The sequence below is a fragment of the Mus pahari genome, chromosome 14 (assembly GCF_900095145.1).
Source record: "Mus pahari chromosome 14, PAHARI_EIJ_v1.1, whole genome shotgun sequence".
Classification (NCBI taxonomy): domain Eukaryota; kingdom Metazoa; phylum Chordata; class Mammalia; order Rodentia; family Muridae; genus Mus; species Mus pahari.
In genome coordinates this window covers 81,430,512-81,443,751 of record NC_034603.1, presented here as the reverse complement: position 1 = coordinate 81,443,751, position 13,240 = coordinate 81,430,512, and the positions used below count along the sequence as shown (strand labels likewise).

Here is a 13,240-nt window from a genome sequence, read left to right as displayed (position 1 = left end):
TTAGCCTCCCTCTCCCAGTGAGGCTTCTGTGGTATTTAACTGGCTTAAAAGTAGCATTGAGGGATGGATAGACAGCTGGCTCCATGGTTAAGAGCAGGCACTGCTCTTGCAGAGGGCCTGAGTTCAGTTCTCAGCCCCCATTCCAGGCAGCCTGTAAGTCTAGGTTCAAGGGCTCTGGCGCCCTCTCCTGCCTTACATGGATACCTGCACTCATGTACACAAATACATACACACATGCATGGTTAAAAATAAAATAAAATAATTTTAAAAAGAATATAGTTTAAACAAGGTTTTGAAGATGCCAAGAGTCCTGGCACATGATCATCCATTTTGTGTGTATATGTGTTGTGAGTGTGTTCACCCATACATGTGCATGTACAAGGCAGAGGTAGACACGGGGTGTCTTCCTGTGTCACTCTTGGTCATAGATTTTTGAGGCAGAGTCTCTCACTGAAGCTGGAACTCTACTCTTGGCTAAACTATCTAGACAGCAAGCCCCAACCACCCACCCATCTTCACCTCGCAGAGTTGGGATATATATCCACACACCCGCCCCTTCTAATACAGGTTCTCACACTTACACTGCATGCAAGCTCTTTACCCACTGAGCTGGTCTCCCCCCCCCATCATCTATCTTCTAAAGCCCTCAACCTTGGAGAGAAATGGTTTCTCCCCCCCCCCAAACCAAGGGGACCACCAGAATTTACACCAGAAGTGAAATAGCTCATTTCAAAAGTAAGTGGGCCAAAGGGAGTGTGCCCCTGTCCTGACGTTCCCCATGTGGGTGGATTCTGGTCAATAAGACAGGACTGTATCCACTTTGCATATCCTGACCCAGAGGATCCAGTGAAAGTAAAGAGGAGCTATCTCCAAGCTTTGAAGCTAACAGGGCATCCATCCTCTTAGACCCGTGGCTTGTATCTCGTTTAACCCTTGTACAGAACCAGTCTGTTTATCTCATAGAAAGAGCTGGGAACTAGTCTGTGCTGTCATCTGTCTAGTGTAAAGCAGAGTTGACAGAGCGTCTGTATTCTGCTGTCCGAGGCGTTTCCTCTCCTGCTTCTCCAGTTCCTGAACACATGTGCAGCGGGCACATGCACACATGTGCGTAGAGGGAAAGGGATGGAGAGACCACGATACCAGATCCAAACTCATCATCAGGAACCCAGCAGGCTAGGAGTTCTTATTCCTAAGCCCACGAGACAGCTGAGGTCCTGTTAACGTCACAGACACTGGCAGAAGACAAGACACTCACAGCTCAGAATCAAGGACAGTTTACAAGCCCCATCATGGTAGCCAGATGGTGCTGTCTGTGTACCTGTCCCTCCAGCCACAGCCCCCTCAGGCTGTACAAAGAAAGCCTGATGGTACCTGTGGACACAACGGGACAGAAGCAAATCTTGAGCCTAGGGACTCCACGTCTTTCATCACAGACCATGAGCCCGCCCACTTTCAGCTCAGAGTACAATAGCGTCTCTGCCACTGCTGTTCATCGGGAAAAGTCCCATAGAGTTCAGAACAGACTCGGCTTGCAGGAAACAGAAATATCAGTCTTGGGCCAGCAAGATGGCTCAGTAGGTAAAGGTACTTGCCGCAAAACCTGACGTCCTGAGTTCAATCCTTACAACCTACCTGGTAGAAGGAGAGAACTGGCTCCTCTGATATCCACACGCTGTGACACATATGTACATATACACACGAATATGCACACAGTAAGTAATAAACACTTACCAAAAGATTTTCATTTTAAATCAAGACTGGTGTATTGTATTAGCACTCAAGAGCTTTGTAAATTGGGCAAGTCACGCATCTTGCCCAAGACTCAATTTCCCCCTCTACAAATTGAGGACAATACTCAGCTGTCACATGACTGGAGAGAATAAATAAAGTTTCAGTATACATTTCTGTTGAGGGATAAAGTACCATGACTAAGGCGTCTTCTAGAAGGAAGGGTTTGTTTTGACTGAAGGTTCTAGAGTTCAACATGGCCGGGAAACATGAGGGCAAGGACATGAAGCTGAGAGCTCACATCCTCAACCAAGCATGAAGCAGAGAGAACAAAGTGTAGACAGGGTTGTGTAATCTCCAAGTGAGGTCCACAGTGGTGTGCTTCCTCCAGCAAGGCTGCACCTGCTAAACCTCGCCCCCAACAGCGCCACCAACTGGATACCAAGTGTTCAAATACTTGAGTGTTTGAATACATATGTATATATGTGTCTGTGTCCGTGTCCGTGTCCCCATGTCCATGTCCGTGCATATAGAAGTTTAGCAACGAGTTTGTTTAGCCACCTAGAGGTGGCTCTGTGGATCAGGGTGATTGCTGTGCAAACATAAGGACCTGAGTACAAATCCCCAATCCTCATGTAAAGACTGGACTTGGTAGTATGGGCACATGTAACCTGAACACTGGGATGGAGGTGAGGACAGGAAGATAGCTGACACATGTTCGCTGCCACCTTCCCTCCTGAGAGATCTTGGCTTGAGAGAATAAGATGGAGAGTAGGCAGGACAGCTAATGTCCTCTGGTCTCAGTGTGAGCCTGTGTATGTGTGCATGTTGCACATACACTGTGTGAACATGCAAGGCCGGATATGGTGCACACTACACTTGCACAGACTGACTCTCATGGAGATGAGTTGCCATCATGCCAACATGAACATTTCACAAGGTTATTTTGTTTCAAGCCAGCCGCCTACTTGGCAGATAAAAATGTGTGTCTTGATCCCATTAGCAGCATACCAAATCTGATCAGTTTTGATGCAAAGACTCACCGATGAGAGATTCAAAACTTTTACATCAGATTTTCTTAGAGGGTTAAATCATCTGAGAACGCCATCCTCCTCTCCATATTTGTGAGTGTGCACATGGGGAGTTGTGCACGGGAGTGTGTGCATAGGGGTTTGTGTGCATGTGTCTGTGCATGTGTGTCTGTGCATGTGTGCATGTGTGTGCATGTGTGTGCACATATGTGTGCAAGCATGAGTGTGTGTATGGGTGTGTGTATGCATGTGTGTGTGTACATGGGGGGTTGTGCATGGGTGTGTGTGCATGGGGGTATTTGCATGGGTGTGTGTGTGCATGGGAGAGTGTGCAGAGGTGTGTGCACATATGTGGAGGCCTGAGGTCAACACTGGGCGTCTTCTTCAATTGCTCTGCTCCACTTTATTTTTCAAGATGGGCTCTCTCAATAAACCTAGAGCTTGCCAATTGGCTAGGCTAGCTGGCCAAGGAGCCATAGGGGTCCTCTCCCCACCAAGTACTGGGATTAATGCCACACTCACTATTTTTTTTTTCCATAGGTACTGGGGATTCCCCATTCAGGTCCTCATGCTGTGCTGCAAGCATTTACCTACTGAGACATCATCCCAGGCCTCCCCTGGAGAGAACATCAAAAGTATCAATTCCATTGTATCCAATCCCAACCAAAGCTCACTCTCTGGGGAGCAGAGCATGGCTCAGGCACCTACAGTCTGAAACCTTCCCTAGGCGATCCACAGCAGGGGCAGCTGCTGGCGCTCACCCAACTGCTAGTGATAACTCACTCGACCACAACAATTTAAACATGCGTCTCTCCAGTGCTTAAGTCATTTTATGTGAGAGTAATTGGTCCAGCTCTGAAAAGGTCATCATGAATTTGCAGGTTCTGCATGAAGCCCGGCAGGAACTGTGTCAGGAAGAGGAGGGGGGCACAGAGATGGGACTGAGAAGTATCCGGGGTGTGTGTGTGTGTGTGTGTGTGTGTGTGTGTGTGTGTGTGTGTGTGTCTTCTTTAGCTGAAAATAAGGGGGAGTCCCTCCCACCTTTGGAGTTCCGTCATGGCAAGAGGCAGATCCTAGATCTACACCCAGGGAGTTCTGGCTATGAACACTTGCAAATGTCCTCAGGTTTCCCAGTGCAACCTCTGCCAGCATCAAGCATTCTGTAGGCACATTCAGGGTTGAAAATAGCTTCAGCCCTTGCTTTGCTCCCGGCAGACTAGATTAGAGGATTAACTCTCTGCCTCCCGGCTGGACTGTGAGAACCCTCTTTCCTTCCTCTCCTTCAGTTTGGGCATTCGATATGATCAGTTGGAGCTTTATTCTCCCCTCTCTCTGTGGAGCCATTTTTACCTTTGCTTTGATAGCGTGACTAGAAGGAGAAACGGAGGCTGGCCCAGCCCAGGTGATGCCTCCTGCTCTTGTTAGGAGATGGGTTACCGGCCTGCTCTCTGCAGGGTTGCTCTTTGCGGATGGTCCTTTTCTTGCAGACAGGGTAGAAAGGGGCAGGGACCAGGACCTCAAGGATTTCCATTCCAAAGTCTGAATTTGGAATTTGCTTTGAGCTAGCATTCAATCCCCTGACTCGTAAACATGCAAATCAGCCAGGTAATTGGGACACCTGAAGTCCATGTGAGCCCAATCTATCTAAATAATTCAGGCCGATAGTAAATTACGAGAAACTCAGTGCAGTGAGGTTCGCACACTGGGGAAGGCCTGCCAGTTGCCTTTGTTTCTAAATGGAGCCCGTGTTTTCCTCTTGACTCCTGATACTTTTTTAAAAACTCGCACCAGGCATCACCCAGAAGAACCAGAGGAAGGGGAGTTGTTGCCTCCTCTGATGAGAGCCCGGCCTTGAGTCGCCTCAGCTGAAAGCCACTTGGCATTAGGGCTTCCTACAGAACCCAGGTGGCGTTTGGTTTGGTCGACCCTGAAAGAGCCTAGTTTCTTGCTAGATCCGGGGGATGTGGATTTCAGGTACACCTGGGAGGGCAGGAAAGATGATGACGTCAGATCTCTAGGGCTGAGGGGCACTCCTGTTGGAAGGTGGATTTGTGGCTGAGCCTCATTGGGAAAACTGGGTTCTGGAACCCATCGGGATCCGTCCCACCAGGACTGAGTGGCTTTCTAGATTATAGCTTTCAGACAGGAGTGTGGAGGGCGCACAGGCATTTGGGAAAGTGGCGCTTAGCCATGTTAACCCAACTTGTTTGAGGAAAGACCTTGGACCCACTCAGACTCCATTTTTTTTCTCCCGAACCTTCACCCCCAATTTTCCACTTTTCTATGGCTGATGGCGCGAAAACAAGGTCTTTGTTTCTCCGTCTAACGGTCTAACTGGGTACCTGCCGCTGTGGTTCCACCCACAGGCCTAAGCCTGTGACCTCACAAGCCCGGTCGATCGCCTGGGAAACGGGCAATGAGGTCAGACAGCAGGGGTCCGATGGCTTTGGGCTGGGGTTGGAGGGGCCAGTGTTTGCAGAACGGAGCTTGAAAGGTATTAGAGGTGACAGAGGGAAGGAAAAATGTAGCCAGCCAGTTTCCCCAAACCGGGGGAAGGCTGGGATTGTGCGATTTAGGCAAAGTGGATTAGCGGCCCCTGCCTGAGCCGCGCCCTGCCTGGAGCCAGCACTGCATCCCGGAGCCTGATTGCCTATTCTGAGCTGGTTCTACTCGTAATTTGTTGGCTCAAAGGTCGGAATGGACTCCTAAGGAAGACAGATTTCCTAGTGGCCAATCCTTGGGGACTGAGCTCTCAAAACCAATTGGCCCAAATTTCAGCTGTGTTCAGGTTTTAAATTCCCACTGGGTTGAGAGTAGTTCACACAGGGGAGAGTAAAGGGAACATCAGAGGCAAGTGTCAGTTGGGGGGTTTTGTAGTTGGGGGAGCTGTATGTCCAGAAGGAGCAGAGGCCTCCCTGCAGGGGAGACAGGGAGGGACACGGAGAGTTGATGGAGCCCCAGGAGGCCCCGGGAGCAGACACTTTATAAATCACCGGCTCCTTCGTAAAAATGGAGTTTAGCCTCCCCCAGCTTTGCTTTTGAATTTATTAGAGGTTTCATTTCCTTGGGTAATAATTCCTTATCTCGTTCCCAGTCCAGGGAGCGGGTGCTGGCCCAGAAGTGGCATTTACCTTCCCTACCTTAAAGTGAAGCTTTTTTAGCTATGTCATCTTGTGATCACTCTCAGACCCAGCCCCTTGACAGCTGCTTCCTTAACTCGCCCTGGACTCCGCAGGACACCCGGGGCAGGGCTGACCATGTGAAGGATGGCCCCAGCGGGGCTTCAAAACCTCCCTACCTCCCCACCCCTCCTGCACCCTGCACACTCCAGCCTGTCTTTCTGAAGCAGTATGCTGTCTTCGGGGCCCTGAGCCTCTCTATTGTGACAGAGACAGCTGCAGACGGCAGGAAGATTGAGCTGTTCTTCCTGAGCCCAGATAACTGCTACTGGGGGTGGGGGGAAAAGGAAGAGGGACTCCTTGGAGAGTTGGGGGGGGGAAGGGTGGCACAGGTGACAGCTTAACGGGAAGATCTGAAAAAGCTATTTCAATCCCGTCTCCATGTGGGAGACAGGCGGATGCCCTTCTGTGGAATGAAAGTTGTTCTCCTCCATCATCTTCACTGAGGAAGGAGGAGGGTCCAGGAGATTCTTGATTGTTCACTAGAAAAACATCCTTTTCCAAATTCTATCTTGTTTGGTTCCCTCCCTCTTTCACACACACACACACACACACACACACACACACACACACACACACACATCCCCACATCCCCCTTCCAACACCCAATATGTCAGAAATCATCCAATGGGGTGCACTCCCTGGAGTTAGCCACCTGCCCTTGCTGAGCATGCCCCACCCAGGCTCATTTCTTCTCCAGTTCCTGCCTGACCTTTGATCTGATGTCTCAGTGAGCGAGACCACTGTGGCCCCTACTCACCTGATTGTCAGCTGGTCTGAGATTTATGTCATGTTTTTATTAATTCTTTGAGAATTTCATATATGTGTACAATGTCTTCTGATCAGATTTACCCTGACTCCTTAACTACTCCCAGATCCATCCCCTCCTACCTTCTCTTTGTTCTAGTGTTTAACTAACTGAGTTCAATTTGCACTGCCCATATATCCACGGGTGAGGGCCTAGCCACTGGAGTATGGTTGATCTACTAGGGACCACATCCTAAAGAATATTGACTTTCTCTCCCTGAGAAGCCATTATCTGTCAATAGCTCCTCAGCTCAGGAGCCCCATTCCTCCACCCCTTCCCTGCTGAGTGTCCACTGGCTTGAGCCTGTACCCTGTTTCATGTTGGTTCTCCCAGCCTCTGGTTCTTTCAGTCTTTGTTTCCTCTTCCTTGATGGTTTCTGGGCTGTGCTCTGTGTGTGTGTGTGTGTGTGTGTGTGTGTATGATAGATGCTTATATTTATGGCTGAGGGATCCACACACACTTATTCTCAGCACGTTGACCAGATGTGAGGTTTCAAGTTACCCAGCATCAAGTGGTTGGCAAATGTGCTTTAAATGTGACATGCCCTCCACAGACTCAAGTGTTTGCACACTTGGTCCCCTGCTGGAAGCGCTGGTTTAGAACATTGTGGGATCCTGAGGAGGTGAACCTTGCTGGAGGGAGTGGGTCAGGTGGGGACTGGCCTCGGACTGGCCTCGGTGCTGGAGAGCCCAGCTCCACATTCTGCTTTCTGCTACTCTCTGGATTCTTTCAGGTATTTGGGGAATAGAAAGACAAGTAGCTAATGCACAAGTGACCTGGGGCAAATGTGGGTGACAAGGAGCCTTCTTACCTCGTCACTTCTTGATGGATTTTGGAAGGGATGGGTGAGCACCTATGAGGAGTTTTCCTGGTTGCCTTGCAGGGGTGATCGGCAGGTATTGCTTTTGTTACTATTCTTCAGAAGGGGCACACTGAGGCCCTTGTGTTCTCTCCTCCTCTGGCCAGACTCCATCCCTGGCAACAGAATCACTTGACATCCGAGGTAGGACCAGACGTCCAGCCTCTCTGAGGGACCCAATGTCCTGATTCCCACATGTAGCCATGTTTGGAAATCCCTGGCCTGAATGCCTCTCCTCATGGTTATATAGCAACCCTGCATGTGTGTTGGGAGTGCGGGATGGAGGCCCCAGCAATGGGTCTGTATTTTAACTAGCCCTGTGTGACAGTGGAGTATCTCCTCTCCTGGGTATTGAAATGTCATAGAAGACCTGCCCCGTGGAGCCCTGGGCTCAAGGCTTCTTTCTTCCTCTTACCCCACCAACCTTGGTATGAGGTGCCGACCCCACACTGTACGTTGGACTCAGAAGCCCCTGGGAAGAAGAGAAGGTCTCACCCTTCTTCAGGACCCACCATCAACACACTTTATCTCCAACCTGCAGAGGAAGGGCCTGGAGAAAACAGAGTAGGGAAGAGGGCAAGAGACCCATGGTGGCTCCTGGCATCAGGAACAAGGCGGCTTTAACTGCCAAGTGAGAAAAGAACTGGCAGAGAGACTGAGGTCTACTGATTCCCAGTTCCCTCCCTGTGACCAACAGTTCATCATAGTCCTACACAAGGAAGATTAGAGCCAAACCCCACCTGGCCAACCCCTGTGGTGAGAATTTGGGGCTTCTTTTTAAACCCAGTTACTTTATGTGGATGTTTTTGTTTTAATCCCAGGTGTGGGATAAGAGGCTGCTTCACAGCAGGTGACTGTGATTTGTCTAGTGTACTAGGAAGGGTGTGATTTTTGCACAACTACAGATAATTTACACTTGGAATTCTGGGAACTTTGGAGGGTATAAATTCGAGAGCCCACACACACACACACACACACACACACACACACACAAGCAGGGGTGGAGTGGGGCAGGGTTCCTTCTTCTGCTGGTTCCTGTTGTGGTTTGTTGAGTGGTTGTGAGCAAAGAGACAAGAAGTTGGAGGTAGTTTGAAGATTAAGATTAGATTTGCCCCTAGGAATCCAATGCCTCTAAACGTTTTTTTTTTGTTTTGTTTTGTTTTGTTTTTTTTTGTTGGTGGTGGGTTTTTTGTTTTGTTTTGTTTTGTTTTTTGTTTTTTGTTTTTTCGAGACAGTGTTTCTCTGTGTAGCTCTGGCTGTCCTGGAACTCACTTTGTAGACCAGGCTGGCCTCGAACTCAGAAATCCGCCTGCCTCTGCCTCCCAATTGCTGGGATTAAAGGCATGCGCCACCACACCTGGCTAGAATCCAATGCCTCTAAGCATCAGGCCACAGTCTAAAGAGATCTGTGCCCCCTTTTCCTCTCTAATCTTCTTTCTTTCCTACCTACTGTTGGGGGTTGGCAGGGATTAGGGTAGAATAGGGTTGAACGGGTGGTAGATATAAGAACCCAATAAAGTAGAGCAAAAGCAAGCCAGCAAACCCCTCAGTCCTGCCCTGTTGATCATTGCCAGGAACTGTAGCTAGACTTGAGGGTGGGGTGCTCTTGACTGACAGTTGAGTCTTGCTTAACAAAATGGAAGCATGCATCAAGCATGCACAGCTAAGAACAATGACTACACAGGTGGGCAGTGACTTCTATGAACTCGGAACAGATGGCTGCGTGACTGCTGGAGAAAGTGGGGAGAGAGGATGTCTACCACATCATGCAGGGGAGTTGGGTGTCTCCACCATGGGAAGCTGCCCCATCTGATGTCTAGGCATCTCATGGTAACCCTAGAGAGCCAGTGCAGGAGGCTATGGCTGAGGCACTGTCCTGACTGCTGTCATATAAGTCCCCTGGGGCCTCCTGGTGTGGTGTGTCTGTCATCTCCAATTAGCATCTGTACTGGCTGGTTTTGTGTGTCATCTTGATATAAGCTGGAGTTATCACAGGGAAAGGAACTTCCGTTGGGGAAGTGCCTCCACGAGATCCAGCTGTAAGGCATTTTCTCAATTAGTGATCAAGGGGGAAGGGCCCCTTGTGGGTGGGACCATCTCTGGACTGGGAGTCTTGGGTTCTATAAGAGAGCAGGCTGAGCAAGCCAGGGGAAGCAAGTCAGTAAAGAACATCCCTCCATGGCCTCTGCATCAGCTCCTACTTCCTGACCTGCTTGAGATCCAGTCCTGCATCCTTTGGTGATCAACAGCAGTATGGAAATGTAAGCCGAATAAACGCTTTCCTCCCCAACTGCTTCTTGGTCCTGATGTTTGTGCAGGAATAGAAACCCTGACTCAGACAGCATCACATACGGGCAGGTCTCTTCCCTGTCATTCCTGATAGCCTACTCCTCCTGGGACTGTTTCTATCCCCAAAGTGAAAGCAGGAAACACTCTCAGAGGTCAGAGTTCAAGAGCAGGCGCTGCCCCCAGCCACGTGACTTCAGAGGAGCCACACAACTTCTCTGAGCATGAGTCACTTCATTTGTTAAGAGAGAAGATGAGTGTATAGCAAGATGGTACAGAGCTTGCCTTACAAACATGGGGAGCCAAGTTTAATCCCCCAGAGCCATGTGGAAATCAGGCACAGGGCCAACAAGATGGATTTGAAGTGCTTGCTGCCAAACTTGGCATAAGTTCCCTCTCCGCAACCCACTTGACAGAACCCACTCTTGCAACGTGTCCTGGGACTTCCTCACATGTGTTGTGGCACATGTACACACTCATGTGCATACAGAAATGTAGACAACACACACACACACACACACACACACACACACACACACAGAGAGAGAGAGAGAGAGAGAGAGAGAGAGTTAAAAGTAGGCATGGTGGTGGCACAGGCTTGCAACCCCAGCACTGGGAAGCTGGAGACAGGAAGGTCTCTGAGGATCACTGACAAACAGCCTATATATCTTGGCAAGTTCTAAGCCTGTGAGAGAGGGATCCTGACTTTATTATTATTATTGTCATATGGTGAATGCTACTTGTACATGAGGAACAACACCCAAGGTTGACCTTTAGTCTTCATGAGCATGCGTGCACGCATGCACAAATGAGGCTACTTGCCTGCACTGCGATCAACTTTCCTAACACTGTGACCAAAACATTGTCAGGCTCAAGGTGTTGGTTCCCATATCCCTGCCAATCAAATTCAAGTGGGTGTTGTAGCATCCTCCTCCTCAGGAATTTGCTAGAAGGCTGATTCCCACACTAGCTCTAGTCCGACACAGTAAGACCTTTGGAAGGGTGGGTCTCCAGGTTTTTGTTTTTTTTTTTGAACTTGATGCTAGATTTATTATTGAACATGATTTGGTAGGGTATAGGAGAGAGCTATTGAAGCCTTCAGGAATGCAGGGCTCTCCACTTGTCCAGAGGACCACGATTGGGGATATATTTGACACCACAGCCATCAGGAATGAGCTGATTCTCAGCAACCATGTTTTCAAATTCATCTGCATTAAACTTGGTGAAGCCCCACTTCTTTGAGATGTGGATCTTCTGGCGGCCAGGGAACTTGAACCTGGCTCTGCACAGAGCCTCAATCACATGTTCCTTATTCTGCAACTTGGTTCAGATGGACATGATGACCTGGCCAATGCGAACCCCGGCCACTGTGCCCTGGGGCTTCCCAAAGGCACCACGCATCCCTGTCTGGAACCTAGATCAGGGACAGCACTGTGATCAGAGGCTTGATTACCAACTGCCAGAAAATTGTCTCCAAGGTCCCTTGAGGCAACCCATATAGACAATAGGCTACATACACTACCAAGGAGGCTGCTGTTTGCAACCATTGCACACCAAAGTCCCCATGGGGGTATCCAGGTTTTAATAGGCCCTTTGACTTTGTCCCATTTGAAACTGCACAGCAAGGGAGTGACACAAAATACCACATGAAATAGGGCACAGCCACCATCATGTCACCTGTCTTTGGAGGGGGATAATAAAGGTGTGAAGACAGGGTAGAATAGACCATAAGACCACTTTTCGTCACAGACATAACTAAAGTGTAGCTCTTACACCTCCAGCCTTAGCTTTGCTAAGGCAGTAAGTAGCTTGCACCTCAGAGATGGGCAGCCAGGATGTAGGCAGCCAAGGAGGTCAAAGGTCAGAACCTGGAGGAGGAAGGAGAAATTATATACATTAGACAGAGAGATGGGGTGACGGGCAGGGGGAGGGGTGAGAATTCTATTTGAGGGCTTGTGTGGGGCCAGAAAGCTGAGAGCTGGGGAAGCCGTTCTGAAGTCAGAGTGAAGTAGAGACATGTCCAAACCCTGAAAATCTTGTCCTGAGACCAGCAGGAGTAGGAGTGCTTCCTCCCTGCTCTGGGCCTGCATGTCCTAGCACAGGTAAGACATGCGACCTCCACCTCTGCCACCCTTGAGGTAGTCACCAGTCACCTGGTGGCCAGATTACAGGTTATATTTTTCTCTCTTCTTATAAGGACATGTCCTGCAAGTCCCTGGAATTCCTTTTCATGCAAACGAAGCATTCCTAACACATCAGCCCCAGCCAATGATATAACTCTCCCTACCTATTCCCCTAAAGGCTTAAAAAGCCTTTGTTTCCTCCGATTAAATGAGCTGCTCTCTGAAGCATGTCTCCCCAGAAGCCTGTTTCTCTTGGTGATCATTCCTCTCCTGAGCCGGTTGTGGTTCCCCGTCATGCCCTTAAGGGAGCTGAGTGTAGCGACAGGTTTATTTAGGCTCATGTTCTCTGACATCATACTCATACAGATCCTGTACCTTCTCACATGTCTCTGCCAGCAATGCAAAGCAGAGATGTTCTGTGCTGATATGTATTCAATGTCTATATTGCTCGCTAGTCTGTACTCTCCATGATGGTAAGGGTGATAGCCGTAGAAACAGCCAGGGTTTATAATGAGACCATGGTATCTGGCAGGCAGCATACAACTGATAGTTGGGTGGGTGGCTGGGTGGGTGGAGGGACAGTTGGATGAATAGATGAGTAGATAGATAAATGGATGAATAGGTGGATGGATGAATGGATGAATACATGGGTGGGCTGATGGGTGAGTGGGTGTGTGAGTAGATGAATGAATGAATGATCAATGGATGAATAAAAGGGTGGATGAAGAGATGGACAGATGAATGAATAGATGGGTGGATGGATGAATAGATGAATGGACAGGTGGATGGATAGATGGTTAGATGGACAGATGGATGAATAGATGGGTGGATGGATGATGGATGGATGGGTGGATAGAGGGGTGGATGGACAGATGAATGGATAGATGGAAGGATAGATGGATAGATAGATGGATGAATAGATGGGTGGATAGATGAATGAATAGATGGGTAGATGGATAGAGGGATGAGTGGACAGATGGATGGATAGATGGGTGGATGAGTGGATGGACAGATGGATGAATAGATGGATGAATTGATGGGTGAATGGACAGACGGATGCATGGATGAGCAAGTGAAAGGCCACTGGCAGCATGCCCTTCCTCCCGCTGTGATTAATTATGCTTACATCTCTTTTCCTTCAAGTCTGAGAATCCCACAGCCATTCAGAATGGTAGTCTGCTCCATGTGTATCATTCCCTGGACAATGACTGGTTCCATATGCTTTT

At 49.0% G+C, this 13,240-nt stretch overlaps 1 pseudogene; it reads right to left on the bottom strand.

Annotated features, from left to right (window-relative positions):
* Positions 1–11,356: 11,356 nt before the first annotated feature.
* Positions 11,357–11,511, bottom strand: LOC115065401 (annotated as a pseudogene).
* Between the last annotated feature and the right edge of the window lie 1,729 nt (positions 11,512–13,240).